This window comes from Calonectris borealis, chromosome 4, assembly GCF_964195595.1.
Source record: "Calonectris borealis chromosome 4, bCalBor7.hap1.2, whole genome shotgun sequence".
NCBI classification, from domain to species: domain Eukaryota; kingdom Metazoa; phylum Chordata; class Aves; order Procellariiformes; family Procellariidae; genus Calonectris; species Calonectris borealis.
The window spans coordinates 76,060,272-76,083,497 of record NC_134315.1 but is presented as its reverse complement, the minus strand read 5'-3'; the positions used below and the strand labels follow the sequence as shown (position 1 = coordinate 76,083,497).

General features: G+C 39.0%; 1 long non-coding RNA gene across 1 annotated transcript; it reads left to right on the top strand.

The window, feature by feature from the left end:
• The first annotated feature begins 222 nt into the window (after positions 1-222).
• On the top strand, positions 223-19,579 carry LOC142082509 (uncharacterized). Its single transcript, XR_012673714.1, has 3 exons — positions 223-356; positions 9,772-9,947; positions 19,484-19,579. It is a non-coding gene; the product is annotated as an uncharacterized LOC142082509 (long non-coding RNA).
• The last annotated feature ends 3,647 nt before the right edge of the window (positions 19,580-23,226 follow it).

Genomic DNA, 23,226 nt, shown 5'->3' with positions numbered 1-23,226 from the left:
CATTCACTTATACGTGATATTGTCACCAGGGTCTACAAAATCATCTTTTCATTGGCTGGACAATTTCCTCTACTGGAGCAGAATACCTTCTCCTTGCTTAGAAAGACAGCATAGCCATTGTGTTAAAATTTGTAGACTGGGGACTTTATCACAAAAAAACTAGGCAACATTTTTCTTTTGAATTTCTGATTAATGAATTCTCTGTCTCTAGTTTTGCAGGTACTCTGGGTATGGAAGGGCCAGTTAGGAGACTGAGCAAAGCCATTGCTACAGATAGCAAACAAGTGCATCTCATTCCCAATGACATCACTGTGGAGATGCAAAAGAGGAACACCAAATTCTACGACTTGCTGCAGGTACAACAGAAACAAGGGATAAGAAACTCTGACAACTTAATGGCATGAGAACAAATAAGGAAAGAAGGCGCTTGTTAGAACGGTAATGAATAGTTTCCAGCATCTAAATTTTATGTGCAGATTCTATAAAGACTAATGACGAGGTCTCTGAGCAATAGCCTGTATAGTATAGCACTGAACACATAAAAATTATGACAGTGCATTTATAGACTTCATTTTCACAGATTTCACTTTAGCTTTAGTTTGCACTTGGCATGCCAAACTGTACTAGGTAGTTAAAAACATTTTTTTCTTACCCGACAGAAGGTTTTGATAGCATTGTTCTTAAACATTTCCTTTTATATGTTTCTAATATTAATAAAGTTGCTTATTTATTTACACACTGGTTGTTCACTTAGTCATAAAGAAATGGCCATTATGCCAGAAGGTTTTAAAGAAGAGTAAAGCAACCAATCTGTAAGATCAGATACAACAGCATCCCATGCTCACAGAAAAGTACACACCAAGATTTATGTTTAATTTGACATGTAATTAAAAAAAGCAATCAGCCCTTATCCCATGCAATCCATGCAATTAATCTGGCACTATACAACTGTACAAATTTATAGTCACCTAACTTAAAACTTATTAAAGAATAAGTACCACAGGCCTCTGTAAAGCCTCATAACATATGTACATAGCATGTTCCAGAGCATTTTTCTAGCCAAAAACTCCACCCTATATATTAGCAATAAATTGCTCCCTACAATGGCCTCATCTGAATACGTATAGTCTTTCTAATTTTAGTCTTCCTGATTTCTTGTGAAAGGTATGGATGCTTCACAGACTTGTGAGTCAGCTCAAAACAATTAATAGCAAAAGTTTACAGGATCCAAACCTTGTCAGAATCCTCACTTTCAGTAATGGTGCAAAATGAAAGATGTCACAAACTTGCTTAAACTGTTTGTAGTATAAAAGGAAGTGTTGTCTTGCCTTCCAAATGCATCTTCTACTTCAGCAGTGGCTAAGAACATAGCTGATTTTTCTGTGCAGGCCCCACATTGTTTGGGACTTGCTTCTAAAATAATGTCAGGAGAAGGTAAATGAGGTTTACCCAAGTATGTTAACAACTTCTAACCCATTACAAGCAATGCCACTGGTTCTGAATAAGGTTCCAGTTTGTCTAGTATCTTGTCAGTGCCTGCCACTGTTAAGTAGTGTTTTTTACATAGGTGTGACCAAATTTCTCAAGACATTCAGAATTAAAGTTATATTTCTTCTGGTTAATGCAGGTGTTAAATCAAATTATGGGCCCAACGTTTTTTGTGGGGGAGTGGTCCCTGTGCTAGATTATGAAGGCACGCCTTATGTGAGAAGAGACAGTCATATCCTTTTTGGAATAATCAATATCCTGTGATGAGAGGGTTGTAATTATTTTGCATATAATAAATACGTTACATATTTAATGATTTGAAGGGCAACTGGAAAGAAGAAGAATGAAATTTTTGTGTTGTGGTCGTGTTTTCTTGGTGATACATATCAGTCTGAAAGTATCTGAAGATACCTAGATTCAGAATTTCTACTTAGCGTAAAAAAGCAGCTGTAAACCTGCTAAGCCAGACAGTTTAATTGTTAATGAAGTACTCTACAACAGGTGAATCCAATCCTTTATATTTTACAGGGAACATTTTCATGAAGGGTAATATTAACTAATTCTCTCATTCCAATTCATCTTTTTTTTATATATTATAAGGATGTGAACCTTTATTCTCTACTGCCAGAAAAAGAGAAGGCACCAAACAAAACACAATGCAGTGTAAGCAAAACACTCCAGTGCATGTGTTTTATGTCCCTCCCCCTGGAAGAGACAGATATAAAGACCACCAAACATATGGTAGATGATGGTAACATTACTCAGTCGGGGTGAGGTGCGGCTATGCTGAGATGACAGAGCTGCTCGATCACATGGTTGCTAGTGTATCATATGAGCAGGATCATGCGCTACCAAGGAGAGGGAGGTTGAGTGGGAAGGCACTGAAGTCTTTTAAAGCTCGCCCTTCTGTTAAATACACACTTTTCTCAACATATTCCTGGCAAATTTTTAGATACTGTAGCAACCAGTAAGTTAGACTAGAATACCTTGCAAATCTTTTATTATTAAAACCTTTTGAAAGTAAGTGTATAATACTAACAAATCAAAATAGGAGCTCTTGACCTGTGTTTTGCGGTCAGCTAGCAGGGGTGTGTGTGACTAACTAAAATACAAGACACTGAAAAAGCAGGTTTAGTGTGTATGTATCCATATTTTATCTCTTTGCGCCTCTATCTCCTCCTTTTCATTTTGAATAATGACCGGGGCTAGGCTGAATCTAAATGGGAAATCCATGTTCCAAAGAAGCAATACAATATTATAATTTAAAAATCAGTGTGTTAGAATTGGAAGCTGGAGGGCCATTAGACAGAAACAGGCTGGAGAGAGTCAGAGAGAGAGGTTGTCTTTAACACAAGTAAGGATTTGGGAACTTTCCTGTTAACGTCTATATTCAATGCAGTCTTGCAGAAGTAGTCTTTAGAGACTAAACTTTTCCTCCCATGGTAACAGCAACCATGTACTTCTAGTAATTTGTGCTGAATAGGGATTCAACTACGCAGACAGTGCAAGGTGCGCATGAGAGTTCAAGACACAGCTTAAAGCTTGTGCAGGACTATTTCCTGTTGAAAATCAGAGTAGCCTGTTTTCTCTGGTCCAGTGCTGTTAGTGGCTGCACAGAGGTGAAAAAGAACACAAAAATTTCTACATTGCACATAAGTGTATCTCCAGTGGTGCAGATATACTGCCAGTCCAACACCTTTTTTACAGAGGGGTATTACAGCCTCTTTTGCCTTGAGTAAATCAATTTTTGTTCAGACCATAAAGGTACAAAATCATGCATGCCAGTGTTATGAAAGAGACATTCGTGCTGTCTGGAGATCATATTTGGAGAACCATTATACTACAGTAGGCTCATTCCACACAAGTATTTGTCAGGGAGATTTCAAACAAACCTGTACTCTTTATTTGTGCCCACAATAAAGTAATTAAAAACCAATTAATGTGCAGAAAAAATGAAGCAATATAAGGCTGTGGTTCTGCATTAAATAATATAAAATCTGTGCATGCTGGATTTCCTGGCAGTAAAAATTTGATCTGTATTGGCGTGAGCACATGACTGCATTTTTATCGAATCAGCCAGAGCATATGTTACAGTGTTTATTCAGATTTTATGCCAGCTTTCTGTCAGTTGAGGAGGATAAATTATGCCTGATCCAGCATGAAGTTAGAGTGGTACAAACAGACAATATCTCATCTGATAGGAGCTCTCCTGGGACAAAATTATTTCTTCAAGCTATTTACTATCTCACAGAATGATAGCCTACCACCATAATATGCTGTAAACCCTACGTAGTCCTTAGACAAATCTTTTTCAAGTCAGAGCATGTCTATATCTGATTAGCTGTAAATAGACTGACAATTTTTTCCTCAGAGGGAAAGAAGGGGAGAGTCACAAATTCAAATGATATTTTACACCTTAGGCAAATACAGAAATGTTTCAGAATATGATTTGTATAGAAATCTCAAGTGTACTCATGTATAGATATAAATAATGAGATGGGAAAAAATGAGTCGTAGTGATAATTAGGAACATAATTCTTGAAATTATGGGGTTAGGTTTGGGCCCATATTATGAAAGAAAAAGGATTTGATTTTGTGCTTCCCGCCATATTTCTTCTTTTAAATATGCAGCTGCTGTGTCATATTATGGATCCTTTGCATTTCATTCTGAAGATGAATTGTCATGACACTAGTTACTGGAGGTGAAGATAGTAAACAAGAACATTACAGTGTGAACCAGATGATTTCTGAGATTCCCTAAGTCGAAGGGCCGAATCCGTAGTAGGTATATACAGGTTTTACTAACTTTGATATAAAATTGGCTAAGGTTATTTAAGATTTTTATGGATTTTGTTAATTGTCATTTAAATTCCATTAGAATTTATTAATTTACTGTTGTCAGTGCAGTATTGTCTGTCTTTGGCCAGGGATTATAATCGACTGCAATTCAACATTCAGTGACAGTACTGCTTAACATTGTTCAGGCAACCCTGGCTACTCATTTCTGTACCTGCACTGCAGTCTTTACTAGGCTAGCACAGCAATTTTTTTTGGGTGCATCGTGGACTAGCCCATGGAACTGATTTAACGGAAGAATAGCAGGGATTATGAAAGCTGACACTGCCATTGAATTTTTTTTTTCCCTCCAAACTACATAGTGTATGAAAACAAATGGAGCTGGGAACTTACAGCAGACTTGGCAAAAGGGTGTGGTGGTGTGAGATAAACTGAAAGAAGGATTATTCCTGACAAACTCAAGGTAAGAGCATACCTGTACCTCCATTCCAGGGAATAAGTTAAAGTAGAAAAAGGTATCCTGAAGTAGATGCAGTCATATGAATACAGACATACTTTTGAAAAGTACAGCATGCACTGGGGGCTGTAAGTCTGCTTTGTTCTGGCAATGACTACATCTATACCAATTATGCTGGTATAACAATGTTAATAAAAATGTTATCCTAACTGGCAGAGTTATGCTAATAAAACTTTTACAGGTGCAAGACCCCTAAAAAGTGGAATCATCAATAAATAGCATACCCATCTAATGTAAACATTTCACACCCTAAAATCAGCAAGAATTCCTATTATGCAGATCTTAGTTAAGAGTTTGTAGAGCTGTAATTCTACTAAGCTAGCACTTTGGGACAATGCAGAAGTTCCTTTTTAGAAGTTGAAGAGCCATTCCATTTCTCTTGATACATTTCAGTGAACTTTCCAAAATCATTCTCGGCACAGCTGAAGCATCTTTAGCATTCTTCTACTACTATTTCTTCTACCAATACCACCGCTTAAAAGCTTATCTTTGTTCTCAGAATGGGGCCAGATTGTACTGAGGGATTGGTATTTTTAATACAGTTTCCTGTGAAGGAATAACCTAGACTCTTGGCAGCATACCACTATTCAATTCATACAAAGCACTCACATCATTTACTCTAGACACAATCTTGGGCTCATGACCGTTCCGACATAATCTGTACTAACAGTGCTATTTTAACTGCAATCACATTACATTATATGCAAGTACTAAATGTATGCAAGAAGAGAAGAGAACTTAAAACATGCTTTGGGGTTGAATTTTGCAAAAAGTGAGGCTTCATAAAAGCTCATCAATATAAAACACTTTCAAGAGAAAGTTGATTCAATATACTAAGTTAAGCTCTGATGATACATAGCAGTTTGCTACATATGTAGATACTTAATCCAAAATGCGATTTGTGTATTTGACTTCCGCCTGCAAGAGAAATAACTATCACATCCTATGTGATTATAGTGCCCTTGGGACTGAATGTGTCCAGCTCCTGAGCAGCAGACATTATAGAGGCATTGTCTTAGATAGGCTGTTTTGGATGCTCAGATAACTCGGGAGTGACCACAAATCCTAAAGCAAAGAAACTACTGAAGACTATTGAGTATGATTGGCCCAGATACTACAAGGAGGGTCTGATCTCCTTGTATGACAGGGCCTGTTAATTTGTGGTAAATCAGGTGGCAACAAGAGTGATGTGAAAAAAAAGTGTATGTGATTTCTCCTGATGCGATTTCTTATATAATAATGGCAAATTTGTGTAATACCTTTAACTATTAAAATCATCATTCATTTCATCTTATACTGTTACTTCAGTATAGTACTCAGGTAACTGTACCTACATACATAGCAAATTTTTTTATATTCTCCCAACTGCCGTACATATAGCTTCCACGCTTGTCTAAACAACCTGCTGTTGTTTGCCACTCTGAAGTCACAGTGGTTGGATTAAATGTTAAAATGCTAGTTTACAGCCAGGTTTACTATCTCTATGTATGCACACCCTAGGAGTCAGCATTTTGCTGTAGCTCTCCTTTGTGCTTCCCATAAGTGCTGTGCTGAGGTCATAAGTCGTCTTGCTCTATGGAAGAGGCAAAAGTACAGGAAAGACTAGAATTCAAACTTTTTGAGGGAACTTGTGAATTGAGCTGGGTCACAGGCAGGCTTCATGCAACATCACATTAGAGCAAAAGACGTGAAGATATCCAAAAAGAAGAGAACAGGTACGTGCTGGGCCTTTATCAGAATTCAAACTAAATAGGATGTTTTTAAAAGACATTGACGTTCCACTTTGGACATGGACAATGTGGAAGAGAATAGTGTGGTGTGACTGAGGAATGCTTGTATAACCATGTCTCCGAGGGATCTTTGGTATATAGAAACTTGATCCCTCAGATGTGGACATAGTCCTGTGTTCCTCCTCCTTCCTGCTTGCTTTCCTCCCAGCGTCCCTATTGCTGGCCAGTCTTCTGTCAAAGAAATACTCTGGCTGTAAGCTGCACTGTAGAAGAGTTTTTAAGAACTATTGCTCTTACCATTGTAAGATATTGGTGTAAATATGATGTTATGTACACGTAGTATTTATTTCTATTCCTGTAATTTGGTGCTCTTAACATGTCATGTGGATAGGTTTTGTGATGTGGATTAGCTTTTGTGAATGCTGCTTACCTCTATTTAAGTTACTATCATCCTTACACGCTCCAAATGACAGTTTCTTTCCCAGTAGTAAGCCAGGAAGCCACAAACTTTTTTCCCTCTTTCATTCAAAGATCCCTCTTCAGCCCTCTAGGTGACTGCCCGTTCTTAACACGTGCTTAAAATGATGGTGGCTTCAAATGGTGACCTGTAGGAGCCAGCTCATTTGCTGGTAGTTTCTGCAGTGAACTAGCCACTGTTCTTTATGCTCCCATGCCAATCATATCAGCCTCCAGAGAACATGCCCTATCTTCAAAACATGTATGGGTAAGGACATTTTGATCACATAAGAAATAATTCATCATTATCAGTGATGTCTATAAAACCCTATCAATGCATCTTTTTAATCAGTAAAAACCTCATTAACTTTTTTTAGATATAAACCTTTAAAAAAAAAACTTACATTGCACTATTAAGGCAAAATGCACAGAAACATTTTACACAACACGATTTATAATTATATACAATTATTAGAATTGTTATGCTGTTAACTCCCAGTGTGCTTAAATCTCATTGCACAGCAATGATAATGGCACACCTAACTTACGATTTGCCCACAGATGGTAGAAAAAGAAATTCCTCCCCCCCAAAAAAAATGCTTGGAAAAGCTCTAATGCAAGGCAAAACCACTTTCTGATTTCCTGAGCTCAAATGGCCATGCTCTGAACAGAGGTTGGACCAAGTGACCTCCAGGATCCCTTCAAACTAAATTATTCTGTGATTCTGTGACCAAGGAGCACCATGTGCATGACTCCGATGAGGCTCTAAGCGCAAAAGGTAATGTGGTTTAAACTGGGTAACGCTCAGGATTAATCCCAAACAGCAGTCAAAACAAACCCTCAGCCTACCCTTTTATCACTTATCCATTTCCTGAGGCTCTTCTTTCTCTCTCAACTTTCTCCTTTCTTAAAGTATTTCAGGTTGATCAGGGCCTTGTCCTGCAGAGTTCTGAATATCTCCAAGAATGGAGAGTCAATAGACTCCCTTGGACAACCTGCTCCAGTGTTTGACTACCCTAGTTATGAATTTTTTGTTCACAATATCTGTTCTATCTGTCCTACAATCTGTCTATCCTACTATCCCATCCATGACCAGGACCATTTTAGGAAGTAATTTTGTCTCTTCTTTAGAATCTGCTGCTCTTGTCTCTTCTTCCACTCTTGGACTCTGATGTTAGGGGAGCACAAAGGGCAGGAAATCGCAAGTCAGGACACCATAGAGTTAGTTTGGGAAGCCTTCTGGTTCTTACAGCCAGAGAGGATTTTGTGCAGTGCTTTGGACATGGTCATAGAATAGAATCATAGAATCATAGAATTGTTTAGGTTGGAAAAGACCTTTAAGATCATCAAGTCCAACCGTTAACCTAGCACTGCCAAATCCACGATCACTTCCCTACTCCTGCTGGCCACACTATTTCTGATACAAGCCAGAATGCCATTGGCCTTCTTGGCCACCTGGGCACAGGGCCGGCTCACGTTCAGCTGGCTGTCAACCAGCACCCCCAGGTCCTTTTCCTCTGGGCAGCATTCCAGCCACTCTTCCCCAAGCCTGTAGCGTTGCATGGGGTTGTTGTGACCCAAGTGCAGGACCCGGCACTTGGCCTTGTTGAACCTCCTACAGTTGGCCTCGGCCCATCGATCCAGCCTGTCCAGGTCCCTCTGCAGAGCCTTCCTACCCTCGAGCAGATCAACGCTCCCGCCCAACTTGGTGTCATCTGCAAACTCAGTGCACTCGATCCCCTCGTCCAGATCATCGATAAAGACATTAAACAGAACTGGCCCCAATACTGAGCCCTGGAGAACACCGCTTGTGACCAGCTGCCAACTGGGTTTAACTCCATTCACCACAACTCTTTGGGCCCATCCAGCCAGCCAGTTTTTTACCCAGCGAAGAGTACGCCCATCTAAGCCGTGAGCAGCCAGTTTCTCCAGGAGAATGCTGTGGGAAATGGTGCCAAAGGCTTTACTAAAGTCTATGTAGACAACATCCACAGCCTTTCCCTCATCCACTAAGCTGGTCACCTTGTCATAGAAGGAGATCAGGTTAGTCAAGCAGGACCTGCCTTTCATAAACCGATGCTGACTGGGCCTGATCTCCTGGTTGTTCTGTACGTGCCGTGTGATGGCACTCAGGATGATCTGCTCCATAACCTTCCCCGGCACTGAGGTCAGACTGACAGGCCTGTAGTTCCCAGGATCCTCTTTCCAACCCTTCGTGTAGATGGGCGTCACATTTGCTAACTTCCAGTCACCTGGGACCTCCCTGGTTAGCCAGGACTGCTGATGAATGATTCTAAGTGGCTTGGTGAGCACTTCCGCCAGCTCCCTCAGTACCCTTGGGTGGATCCCATCTGGCCCCATAGACCTGTGTGTGTCTAAGTGGTGTAGCAGGTCGCTAAGCATTTTGCCTTGGATTATGGGGGCTTCATTCTGCTCCTGTCCCTGTCTTCCAGCTCAGGGGGCTGGGTGCCCAGAGAACAACTGGTCTTACTATTAAAGACTGAGGCAAAGAAGGCATTAAGTACCTCAACCTTTTCCTCATCCTTTGTCCCCGCATTCAATAAAAGATGGAGATTCTCCTTAGCCCTCCTTTTGTTGCTAATGCATTTATAGAAACATTTAGTTTCTATGAATGAGAACTCTATAATAGAGTCTTAGCATAGCTCCCACTGAGGAACTGAGCTGAGGAGTATCTTCTGTTATAGTTAGTCAGGAGGGTCAAGGTTTGCATGTGTACTTCAGTGGAACCCAAAGTTGATATGTTTTACTTTTGTTTTCCCTTAGACTGATGATTTGCAATCAGGTGCTAAGAACACTGCTATTTCTCCAATCCCCGCCCTGCTCCCAGAAGGGCAGGCAAATTCCCTCACAAACACTGGGAAAGGATTGCTGGTGCCTCAACTTATTGCAGTACATAAAGTCATGGACTGTAGCCCTGGAACTGGCCAATGCACATGCAGGTACGTAGTGCCAAGAAAGACACAGTAAAGGTATTGTTCCATGCACACTTTTTCCAGCGGCAGCCCGTTTTAAGGCGTTCCCAGGACCCACCTCAACTGCCAGCTGTTCCTGACACCCTTTCAGCTGTGCCAACACAGCTGTTTATGTGTATGTTTGGGAACTGAATCTTGAGATTAAACTGCTTGACAATGCTTTTTTTGCAGAATTTTTCTTTAATACCTGTTTAATTCCCTAGGCCTGATTCACAGTATGGCCTTACAGACAGTTGTGTTAATAAAAGTCATATGGCTGTCAAGAGAACAGGACAGGCAGGAAGGAAGGAAAAATTGTTGGAAGTACCTTAAGTCAATATTGCTGCCAAAGGCAATGTATCTTCAAACTTACAGCTTTGTGGTGTTGTTGCTAATAGCTGAGCTAAGCTATTACTGTTGCTCAGAGGCCAGTGTCTGTCTTATAGTCAACCTCAGTAATGCTGACACATCCATAGGTATACTTGTATCAGTTTGCTCATCAGCAGTGATAAGCTAAAGCTTAAATTAAAAGAACGTAGTTGCCAACTCTGCACTATGGATAACTACTAACTTGAGGGCTAATAATCTTGCAACATCTTCTGTCAATTCTCATGGTCTTCACAGTTCAGTAGAAAATAGTTTCCAGAGTGGCATTGAATGAATACATTTAATCCAGAGGAAAAACGGGCAGCCAGTGGAAAGAGCTGATTCTACTCTTCCCCCAAACTTGTGTACATCAAGTGCTTACACCTCTTCTCTTGCACCAGATCAAATGGTCATGCAATGCAAGAAGAGTCAGTTCCCTTTGAGAATCTGATGGATAACTAATCATTTTTTTGGTGGGAACGCTGCACTAAATTGAAGGGATTAGGAAAAGCAGAGGTAATGAGCTAATTCTTCAGTGAGGATGTAGCTACAGAAACACTTAGAAAGGGACCCTTCACAACCTTGTGAAGTTTTTAAAAAAGAATTCCTTGCTCTTTGCAAACCCAGTACTGCTGAATTTGCAAGGCAACACTCTTTGGAGTTGTGGAATAGAATCTGAATTAACAGTGTATTTAAAACTGAAGTTCTCATTTAAATTTTTATGTTAATTTTAGTCTGCTACTGATGTCACACAAGTGTACAGCAGGAATCATTTTACTGAAATCACAGACACTGCTGTGTCTCTTGTGAAGTAATTTCTACCTGTGTAAAATACATATGAAATGTTACTATATCTAGTCAGCATTTTATACCCACTTGGCAGTCATATTGCAGTGATGTAAATTACTGCAATATGAGGCATCAGTGAATAAAATTACACTAGAATAAAAGTTTTGTGTCAGAATCTGATCCTATATAAGTGTTTTGTACTGTTGTTTTAATGGAACATTGCAAAATTGAAAAATCATTAGTAGTCCTGCCAATGCTTTAGCATTTAAAAGGTCCTATTTTCCATTTCCCCATAGTCCCTTTATGCCACTCCATTACTTTAAAAAGGCCATAAAGAGAGCACATTTAGCCACTTGGGAATATTTTCATTTCTGCATTCCTCTTGCCTTTGGCATAGTAGATATGTTAGGTTGTGGCTGAGGAGAAAGGGTCATGGCTGGCCTGCCTCCCTGTTCCAGCTATTCTTGGTTGCTGGAACAGCTCCTAGGGGCCCCAGGCTGCCAATTGTACTAAAATTGCTGGTAGCCTTAAGACTATTCAAGGAGTAATTAGCTACCAAATGTGGGTAATTGTGACAGAGTCTAGCTAATACTGCTTGTGTCTGAACAGACTAATTAAAGGCTGCACACATGAGAAGAAGAGAAAAAAGCCTCCTCTTTTAAGGAAAATAATTATTAAAAGAGAAAATTTGATCTAGTATTAAAAAAAAAGTTCTCTTCCTTCTAGTAGGATCCTAGCGGTTTTTGATAATTAAATTTGGAAAACAAAGCACAACTAGAGTTTTTAAATTAAATACTTTCATTGTGGGACCTTTCATACTCTGCTTTTGATTTTATAAAAGCCATTTTATATTTTTTACAAAAAGGTTGTTCAGTACAAGAACATTTAAAAATTATTCTTGCCTATGAAAAATCAGGAGTTTTATTTCTGCTATCAGAGACATTTCTGATTTAAAGAAGCCCAGTTGGCGATATATCATCATGGGTGCCTCCCTCTGTACAAAATGAGATGGGGAGGGGGAATAATCTTCTGCTGGTCTGACAAGACTATAGTCCTCCATGCATCAGTATAGCTGTGTTAGTCATAATTTGTACCTGTGCTTTTCCCTGCTGCTGCTCCTACAATAAGTTGTGAGTAATTCCATTCTATCCCATTTATGAAATGTATGTCTTCAGTGGTAGTTAGATATTTGCTAATACAAACATAAAATCTCACATCTCAGCTAAATTTTCTATGCCTCTAGCTGTGCTGCAGGAAATAGCAGATTTCTTAACTGCAGGAGTCCCATATATAGCTGATTATATCTACTTCTTTCTCTAGTCTGAAGTAGATCACAGTTAGAAGAGAACAACCAGAATGAGGCCCTCGCAAGAGCAGCAGATTCAGAAGAAAACAGCTCCCTTTACTTCCTGCTGCCCAGCTAAACCAGATTATTTTAGAAGACACTTCCTTGTGTTCTAAGATGCTACAGTATCACTAATACCCTCTCAGCTGTTCTTAGGGTGCCATAGTGCTTCCCAGCCACCAGCCAGCCACCTGCCCACCCTCAGCAGTCTCTGTTTCTTTCTCAGACTTAGACCTGTAAAACATGTCTCAGATACAGCAAACATCTTGCAGTGTCCTGCCTTGTGCTTTAGCCATAGCTGCTAAATTTGGGGTGTTCTCTGTCCGCCTTTTTCCTCCAATCCTGATGGATTGGCTGTAAGCCTAAATTTAAGAGGTAGTACTCTGAAATACACAAATCATCTCATTAAATACAGAATACATGCATTAAATGCATCAGGCTTGATAACTGTTTATGGCTGTAATCAGTGACCAAATGTAGAGTCCCAAGCTGTCCATTAATGCTAATTTTGCTAAGAATATAGGCGGAAAAGCTGTACTTATTTAGAAAGAAAGCCAGTTCCTCTTCTAACTTCAAAGGGGAACAAGCCATGCTGTCTTGGTCTGTCCAGAGAGCGGAGAACTGTGAACTGACCCACATACGCAAACACTCTGCAAAGTTCAAATCTGACTGAATTCCAGACATTTTACAGCCAGGAAAACAGGTGTTACCTCATTATGGCAGCTGCAATTCTTTTTTTATAGACTGCTTCAAAGAGCAGCTGATATAGCCTAGTCTCCCTGTTTAAATATCTTCTTACACTATGTTGTGAAAATGGATTAGAAATAACATATTGCAACTGAACAGGCAATTTATGATTGTCTTTTCAATACAAATCTGGTGATCAGCAGAGTTTGTGGCTAATACTTGCTCTTTTCTTCTGTATCCTCTCTATTGATTTGCACTTGGGAATTCATGTAAGTGAGATGTTCTGCGTTGATGTGAGAGCTCCCATGGAAATGTGAGGACATGGTAGCTGATTCTCCTGCTCTTTGAACTGAGAATTTGGGTGACCTGACTGGCAACTCATAAAAAGACTCTTAGGTAAAGAGCAGCAGTGATACTGGTTTAGCAGGACAGTCCCATATGAAATAGTCCTCAGGTTGCTTTAACCGGTTTTAAGGCTGAGGATGAAAGTTCTGTGCATGATATATGTGGAAAGATGTCAGAAGGCCCATGACACAGGATTTCAACAAGTCTCCTTGTTTACAGTCTTTATAATAGCAATACATATTTTGTACTCCTTGGTATTAACAATTGGAAGCATCTTAAAAATGCAATCATTGCAGCCCAAAGGAGGGGAAAGAAGTAGAAATTGCTCTCTAGCCTCATCATTCTTTTGTACAATTCGGGAAAGAAGAATAGGAATGCTGAAATGTCTGTACCTTTTCAGAAAGTCTGACAGATGGTGCTATGGCATGCATCTCTGCTACCTGACCTGCAGGTATTCTGGCTGAGACGGTGAAAATACAGTCATATAAGCTACGTTTTAGAAATACCTGTCATTGTTCATCATTATTCACCTAACTTTGCATAGATGGAAGTAGGGGCTTCTGTGTAAGTACTACCTTGCAGTAGAAACTGCACGCTTGGTAAAGTAAATTAATGTGTGACAGGTGCAGCTTCCATCTAGATGCATGAAAAAAGACCAGACTCTTAAAGTTTTATAAGACAAATCTGTGGTTTGGGTTGGGTTTTTTTGTTTTGTTTTGTTTTTAATTGACAGTAATTAGCAGCTCACATGTAAGAAAGCTAAATCTTTTTTTTCCCCCTACATTCAGATGCAGAGCTGTGTTTCCCATACCTACAATTGGTCATCATGTCATTACGATGTGTTCTTTCTTTGTTTCTTTTTACATTAAAGAATTAGTGTCATGTTTCCCATCTTGCCCAATGAGCCTGACATTCCCTTCTCTCTTCAAGCGGCACAACTTCAAGTACCACAAGTGCCTGACCATTTACTCTACTCCAGCCCTCATCCAAGAGCAAAATGTTAGCTGATGACCAGAACACACCTCAGAGAGATCTGTATTTAACTGCATTTGGCCAAAGAAAGAATTAGGCCAAATTTCCCACCTCTGACCAAGGACTAATACCATTTTGTAAATCAGAGTGTTACCACCATGGTGTTCTCCCCTGCTAGATCACATTAGCAGAGGACAATGATCATTAATATGTAACCTAAATGCTACCTAAGACCTCTGTAGAAATTGTCACTGAGTTTGAGTGTTCTCTGAGCTGGCCAGATGTAAGGTAGCTTTGTTCAGGGAACTGAATGGCTATGTGATGGCATGGTGTTGTTTTACAGCATAGTGCCCTGGCAAGGGAAGAGCAGAAACTTACAGCCAGAGATGGAGGAGAGGACAGGACAGCTCCTTTCCACGACCGTGCAAACTTAGATTGCCTTAAGCTGCTTGTGAAACCACAGTTACAGTCTTTAGGTATTTCTAGGGAGAAGCATTTTTCTATTTTTAGATTAAATAACATTGCCACTCCAGTTTATCTAAGTAGGGCTGGTACAGAATACTGCTATATTTAGAAATCGCTGAACTCCTTAATGCAAGAACAATATATTACGAAAAAGATCACAATACACTTCTCTGTTCTATTAGTACTATGAATTTTGTAATTTATGCTAGATCACTATATTTCGCTTTAATTACCACACACATGAATGTACATCTTCCCTATGTAATGTGGCATCCATTTCCAGCAATCTTTTTCTCAAGTGTACATATAAAGACTATTCCCCTGATTTTCAGAGTCACCATTAGCTCTGAGCTCAGCCAGAAGCTCTCAATCATGGATAAGGAAAATGCATACTGGTACATGAAATTAGTATGCATATTGGTACATACCAATGCATATTGGTACATGAAATTAATACCCTGCATTGTTCTCCCCACTCCTTTTGAAGGAATCCATTCCCTCATTAGGGTTGGATTGGATGTCTAATGAGAGTGGATTTCTGGCATGCAATCTGCACATGAGCAAGCAGTGCGAGACTCACATTTCCGAGTGAAAAGTACATTGTGTCACACGCTTTCACATCTCACATCTCATTTTCATAAGTTTAAATAAAGAACAAATTCATAAAAAGACATACCTCATTATAAAGCAGTGAGGTTCAAAGTCAGGCACGGATAGCTGGGACACAGTACAAGGAATCTTAAAGCACTGAAGCCTAGCAAAATAGGGGTAGGGTTACCTCTGGCTCAGGACTTGCTTCGTTGAGCGTGCCTATGAACTTCATTGGTCAGCTCTGGATACATATTTGCTAGTGGGGAGAGAAGTCTGTTGTTACCACCTTCTGGCTTTGGAATTTGATTATATATAAATAAAAGCAGGTGTTCTCCAAGACAGAAAGTTTTATCAATTTTTTCATCTGTTGTTCAGGAATTGCAAATGATTATTTTTCCTTTAAAATTCCTTTTTCCTTCATATTTGCATGGATATTTGCTTTCAACGAGCAAAGGCTGTGTGTGTGGTGTCAGAAATTAAACTCTGAATTGAGCAGAAATAGGTTACAGAACACATGGAAACATGTACTGATAGTCTTTATGCCTTTAAAAAGCTAATCTGAAATCAACAGTGAAATGTCAGGAGATAAGAAATACGTATCAGCATGAGTATATGCAAGCGCTTTGGATATGCAGAAAATAATTTGGCACGAAGTTTAGACATTTCAAATGTTGGGGTTGAGCAATGTGAGTACTGTAATCTTGTTACTTCTTCAGAATGGCACACACAAATGCCCAAAAAGAAATCAAAGCCAATTCTAAATTTTGAGAATATGCTACTAAAATTTTTGTGTGTCAAAGAAAGTACATGATGTTAATTAAGTGAGGGGAATTCATATTGAATGTCATATGTCACCCACACTTGCAGTGTTCCAAGCTGTGCTTAGCCTGTGCTGCGACATAATACGCACACAGAACAGGTGGGAATCCACAGGCCTCAACACAGACAAACCAGGCAGTCTTGGCATAATTTTTTCTGATATTTGTCATGTGGCTGTAATAGGACAGATTTGCTATTACACTTTCAGGTGTACAGTAACAGGAACAGATTGGTTACTAATTTGAATGATTTTAGTAGTGCATCCAACGCAAATAAAGCAATTTACCAAACAATCTGTGAGTGAAAAGATTCAGAGCTTTGCATCAGCTTTGTAATTTGTGGATCTAGCAACTAATTGCCTGACAAAGCTTTAATTAAAAGCAACATTATAGGTATAGATATTTACTTTGTATTTCCTAACTAGAGTAGATTGAAAAGCTTGACATAGTGGTAGAATAATGAGATTATCCTGCAATTCTTTGGTTTTAGAACTTTAGACAAATATTCTATTAGTAGGAATAAAGAGTTTTGTATTCAGTGGTTCATCTAGAATAATAAATTACTTAGACTTTCTGTCTGAAGGAGGACCACTCCCAGACTAAGCATGTGTCTTTAAGTAGCTTGAATTGTAACATGTAATTTAGAAGCACTTTAAAAATCGAATTCATGTGAGCCAGTCCACCATTATATATCCAGTATCGTATGTGTGTCTGAGGCTTGATAGACCAGTAAGGTAGATGATTCACTTGATTTGCTTATGTAGGTGGTTAGATTAGTGGTAGTAGTAATTCCATTGCCCTCTGTAATATTAGGATGCTGCCCCACCCAGTTTACTGTCCCAGCTTGGAGCTGGCAGCTCATGGTGCCACCCTGGAAGGAAGTCTGTGACTTAATCTCTCTATGGTGGAAGATTCCCAACACAGCAGCTTAGCAAAGGCTTTCTAAATCAGCACTGGTATGAGAAGATTGCTGTTTGGTTGGTCTGGCATGATTAAAAGCGGACCAACACCTAGTTCCAGAACAAGGTCAGGAAATTAAAGGAGGTCAGAACAAGCCAAGAATAGCAAGTCGTGCTCAGGGGCTTCGCAGGGGGAAGCATTCTTGGCAGAAGTATGATGTTTTCCAGGAGGATTTTAGCAGGGAGGCGCACACCTGTGACATGACACTGCGTGTAGTGGGGAGAACAGGGAAGGGAGCTCATTGCCTAGTGAGAGGTACAGGAGAACCTGATTTGTCACAATTTTGCTTTTAGGCAATGATATATATCAGGCAGTCTCTAGAGTTGCCAGCACCATTCCTAGTCTCTGACTCAGTCATTCAATATTCTTGTAGCCTGACTTCATTCCTGCAAGATCACTGTTTTTGTAATTGTCAGAGAGGTAGGGTGGGAAGCGGAGAGGGAGAGAGAAGAGCCTGCAGTCTGCCGTGCCAACTGCAGGGCTTCTATGCCAGATGGTATTCCCCCATCTGAGGTCAGGACAGCATATGGCATTCAAGAGCCTTGGCATGCCAGAGACACGTTGCATGCATTTCATGTCCAGTGATGGGCACCATGATTATTGTAATTGTAAGAGGTGTCATTCCATCCTATTCCATGGTCTGTGTGATCATCGCAGGCAATTAATTCATGGATGTCAGCTCCTGACTTAGAATGGTGTTAAAGTGCATGCATAACTTTAAACGTGGCTGCTAAGTTAGTTTGTTTTGGGCCCTATATCAGGCTTTGTTTGCTTTTCTGAAAAATAACAGAAATTTATGGAATATGGTAGAAAGCAGCAAAATATTAATGAGATCCAGACTGATTTTTCTGCAGGTGTTGTTTTATCCACAGAGTTGCTGTTGTACATGGTTAAGAAATTAGGATGGGGAAGAGATTGTTAGCTGAGACATGTCTATAGTCTCCTTTCATGTTTTGTTCCAGAAGAGGACTGAAAGCAATAGACAGTAGCACTGAACCTGACCCAGCCTTCCTTCCCCGCTTCACATGCTTTTTTTAACTGTATCTCATTCATCCTGGCTATAATAGGTACCCAGTAAGACTATCCCATGCAATTAAATAAAGAGTCAGAGGACATTCACTCACTGCAGACTCTGCAATATGACCTTCACAGTATAAAGAAAAGAAATTCAGGCATGCAGAGCCCCTCAACTATAGTTAGGTTTTTTGCCATTCTAAATTGTTTGGGACAGAATAGGGTGATGGCAGTCAGATAAAATGATAAAAACACACAATCCACATTTAGATCCTGTAACTGGCAGTATTTGCAGGGTGGGAATGAAGGGGCCGTGTCAGTCACTGTCACTGCCCCTGCCCACAGATTTAGAACAGCAGGTATTGGGAGATGTATGCAACAGCTCTTCTTTCTCCTAGGCTCATACATATATATTTTCATTCCCCAACTTCACCTAGTTCTCCCAACAGCAACCCTATTTACTTGGACTTTCTTTGAGGTGAATTTACTGAGTTTTCCTGCTACCACTGATGCCTACTACTTCTTTTAGCTACACAACAGCAGAACACAGGGTATGGCATCACGTACATATTTATCCCTGCTGTGTACACTGAAATGGTAATTGGTCTAAAAAAGTGCATTAAATAGATTGTACTATAGTTAAATATAATACACTCAAAATACTCAAAAGTAATTGCAACAGCCAGCTGTAATAAAAAAGGAAATAAAATTTTTATATTCATGGATGATTGTACTCTTACTTAATGCAGGGTTTGTTTTATACTTACTATGCAGAGTGATTCAAACTTTCATAAGGTTCCTATTCCAGGCAAAGGTAAGGTAGCTTAAGCAAATACTTTCCTAATTTATTCTTAAAGAATACGAACATTTTAAAGTAGCACACATTTTAAAAATTAAGCAGAACTTTAAATAACTATGATCTGCTTCTGTTTGCAAACTGAGCTATGAAAAAACCCCTAGCTTCTTTTCAGTACAATTTTTAGTGCTTCTGCCCTAAAACTTTAATGCCTAATAATCAGGAACTGACCTGTATGTTCTCCTACAAACTAATTTTCTTATCACTCTGTTTGTTTCATTTCCACAGCCTACTTTTTCTTAAACTAATTGTGTTAAAAAATAAGGATTGATTGAAAAGGAGAGGCTAAAATCCCTTCTTGTACCTTGCTTTTTAGACTCAAGCCTTTTCTACAGAAAAGTTCTCCTACTGCCCAGAAGGGAAAGTTCTTCCCAGGTGCTCACCTAATTGTGCATCTTGTCTACAATCAAAAAATATTCACTGGCTCTGTAAGTCCATCCAGTGGCTGCATATGGGAATTGCATATTTTAGAAGGTAAATTCCATTTTTGTGCAATTTAGTTTATTGAGTAGTGTAGTTAGTATTATTACTGGAAATAAATATGAACCAAAATGTACAATTGGAATACTCCCAGCCTTTGGTGACAAGTAGGTCTGTATCTGTAAAGTACCCTTTGAATAATACTGAGAATTGATTTGTTATTGCAGCAACAAGATGATAATTTATTAGTATTTAAATTAATTACCTACTAGAACGAAGAACAGAAACCTGCTGAGTGAAAAGCTTTAGCTTATTTTCATTCTGAAACTGAGACAACTGAGGTAATTGTGAATACAAGCTCTTGTGAGAGTTGTCTTCTTAGATCTCAGAGTGCTTGTGTTTCTACTAAAGTGAACCTGTACGAAATTACATCTACTGATCATTAAATATGTTCTTTGTTAAACGCCATAAGATACTACAAAAAGTAATTCAAAAACTGAATGTAAAGAGGACAAGATCTGAACAGTGTGTTCCGGAAGTCACATTAAGAATTTATATACAGACTATTTCCAGAAAATCCTACTTAAGTTCAGTATTGAATCTTGATGGGTCATCAGACTAAAACAGGCCAGCTGATTGTTTGAGAATCTACAATTAGATGTAGCATTTCCGCTTGATGATGACAGCAATTTGAGCCTCAGTGCCTTGAGCCGTAATTCTAACATCACTTCCATTATTGCTACCAGTGCCGGAGTTGTAACTGTGGAGAACATCAATGGGATACTTTTACCAGTTAGAAAAGGTCCATTTGCTAAAAGCCTTTTAATTCTCTGTTCTTGACAAATACAGGCTTCTAAAATTTTCACCATCATTACTTGCTTTTTTCTTCCCATGAAAGTAAATGTATCCTTAATTTTGCCTTCTAGAGTGAATACATTATGATACAGTGTACAATTACATGATAGCCTATTATTTGCCTAGGGGTGCCCTGTTTCAGTTAGTGCATAGGTTGGGAAGGCATGAAGAGAGAATGACATTTATAACACCAGCCTAAATCTAGCTTTTCTTAAAATTTAAGTGCTTTATTTTTCAATCTACATAAATAAATTTTACCCTAGAAAGTTCAGAAAAGTGTCTAAGATACTATCATGGTAGGTACTTTGCACACGTCAAAATAACCATATAGTAACTATTGCACATTGTGGTACAACAGTTGCCTTTATATTCCTTTTGAGGTTTTTATACATTTCAGATCTCTTTATTTTCAGTTTAGGATTGCCACTACTGAGGTTTCCTTGTAAACTCTTGCAGTTTCTCTCTGACAAGATACCTGTTTTTAGTAGTAACATCTAAAGTTAGAATATTGCATTTCTTTTTTGCTGCAATGATTACTACAAAAATGAGAATGTCAACGTTTTGTGGATGCATGTATAATGCAACTCAAATCTCCTGTTCTGCCACAGAGACTCTGCTGTCAGGTTTGGTTTCTTTTGTTGTTTGTTTGGTCTTTTTTAACTGGGACCGCAATAAATTTATACCTAGTTCGAGTTGCAGCACCTTATTTGGCAACCTAAGTATTCTCCAGACCTGAAATAGTCCTATATTTGGGCTCCGTGGGACTTTAAATTAAAGTAAGATGGCTGCAAAGGAACACAATGAAAATATACTTTTAGGAACATTATGAACTAAAAAAAACACAAGCAGAAAGCATTAAACTCACCTCTGGACCCCACTCTAGCAGCTTTTTGCATGGTTCCCACTTCACAGAGTTGACTGATATCTTATGGATTCACTTTCCTCTGTAAGGGTAAAGAGCTGAGTGATATAGAACCAGTGATATAGTCTGCAGAAGAGGAGACTGAGGGGAGACCTTACCACGCTCTGCAACTACCTGAAAGGAGGTTGTAGTGAGGTGGATAGGATGAGAGGAAATGACCTCAAGTTGCACCAAGGGAGGTTTAGATTTGATATTAGGAAAAATTTCTTTACTGAAAGAGTGGTCAGGCCTTGGAACAGGCTGCCCAGGGAAGTGGTTGAGTCACCATCCCTGGGGGTATTTAAAAGACGTGTAGATGAGGCGCTTAGGGACATGGTTTAGTGGGCATGGTGGTGTTGGGTTGATGGTTGGATGATCGTAGAGGTCTTTTCCAACCTTAATGATTCTATGATTCTATGATTCTATGATTGTTTTGGTTTTGTTTGTTCCATTAAATATATAGGAAACTATTTTCCGCTAATGATTTGTTATTCTTCATGAGCTAGAAGACAAGGAATAAACAGGATGTGTTTCTGATTTGTTCTGATCTCCTTACTGGAGATGGGAGAAGAACTCAAAATGTGGTAGGCCTTTTCACTAGGCTGTAGAAGAGCCTACTTTTTAACCTTGCCAGCTTCCACGCTTACTGTCTGAGCTATATTAATACTGCAGTATTCTTCTGTTAATGCAGGACTCTGCATTTTATCATGAACTGTGCTGTGTCTGATCAATAAACCCCTATAATGGGGAGGTTACAAATAAAAGTGTGGAATTTACACATTTAGAAAATTATTTTCAAATCAGCCATAGTTTGTTAGCTAAACAAAGCAAGATTAATAAACACCTGCATACCAAACACTTCCCCCGAGTGTTCTCAATATTTACAAAGCCCATAGATTCTGCTTAGAGCTTAACAGGTTTTGCAGTACACCCTTAATCCTGTACTCAGCTGATGAGTTGTTACAGAGACCTCAGTACAGAAAAATCTGTCATGTTCCGGTTTCTCTGTCAAAAGGTCTCTAGCAGTTCCAGAAGTCATGAGATCCATTGCCTATCTCAACTCTGCCCTTTCACAACAAATGCAAACAAGGAGAAACAGTTTTCTGGTGTTGCAGGTAGCCTATTTTTCTAGAGTGAACCCAACTGAATGACTGGCATTTCCATTTTTTGGCATATTTCTCATTAATAGTGTTCTTGCTGAGTGGAAAGACTTTACCATTCAATGTGTATTTACTTCAAAGTGGAAAAATGCAAAAGGAAAGAAGAAACAAAATTAGAAGCTTTTCAGACAAAATAATGGTCACGGAATTGAATTTACAGGTCAACACAAACATTACAGGCATATGTTAGTCTCTCATAATTATGAATGTCCATTTGTTCTTGCCTTATGAATAAAAATAAATGTAAAAATATGCCATCTATATTTCTTAGGCCAGATTTTCTTTCATCTTTTTCTAAACCAAGCACTCCTAATCTTTTAAATCTTCTGTGCACAATAGAGCACAATTTAGTAAGGATTGTGAAATGTCATTGCAAAACTGGGTTAATTTAGTGCCATTATGTCATTTAATATTGTCTTTCAAATTCTATAATAATTCTAAAACGTCTAGTCGGTGTTTATGATATTATGTTCTATATTTCTTACACTTACATCCAGAGATCTGTTTCAAGCATATTTTCACAGAGGTTTATCCAGTTAGTGTTTGGTTATGAGGTTACAAGTTTGGTTTTGAAAAATTTGTTTCATGAATATTTACAGTCCATCTGTTTAGGAACGAAGCACAGACTGAAGAGACAGCATATCATAGATGAGTCATAAACTGGTTCTTACTTATTTCAGTTTGGAGGCAGTAGCGAGTGCTGTGCTTCCTCCTGTTGGACTG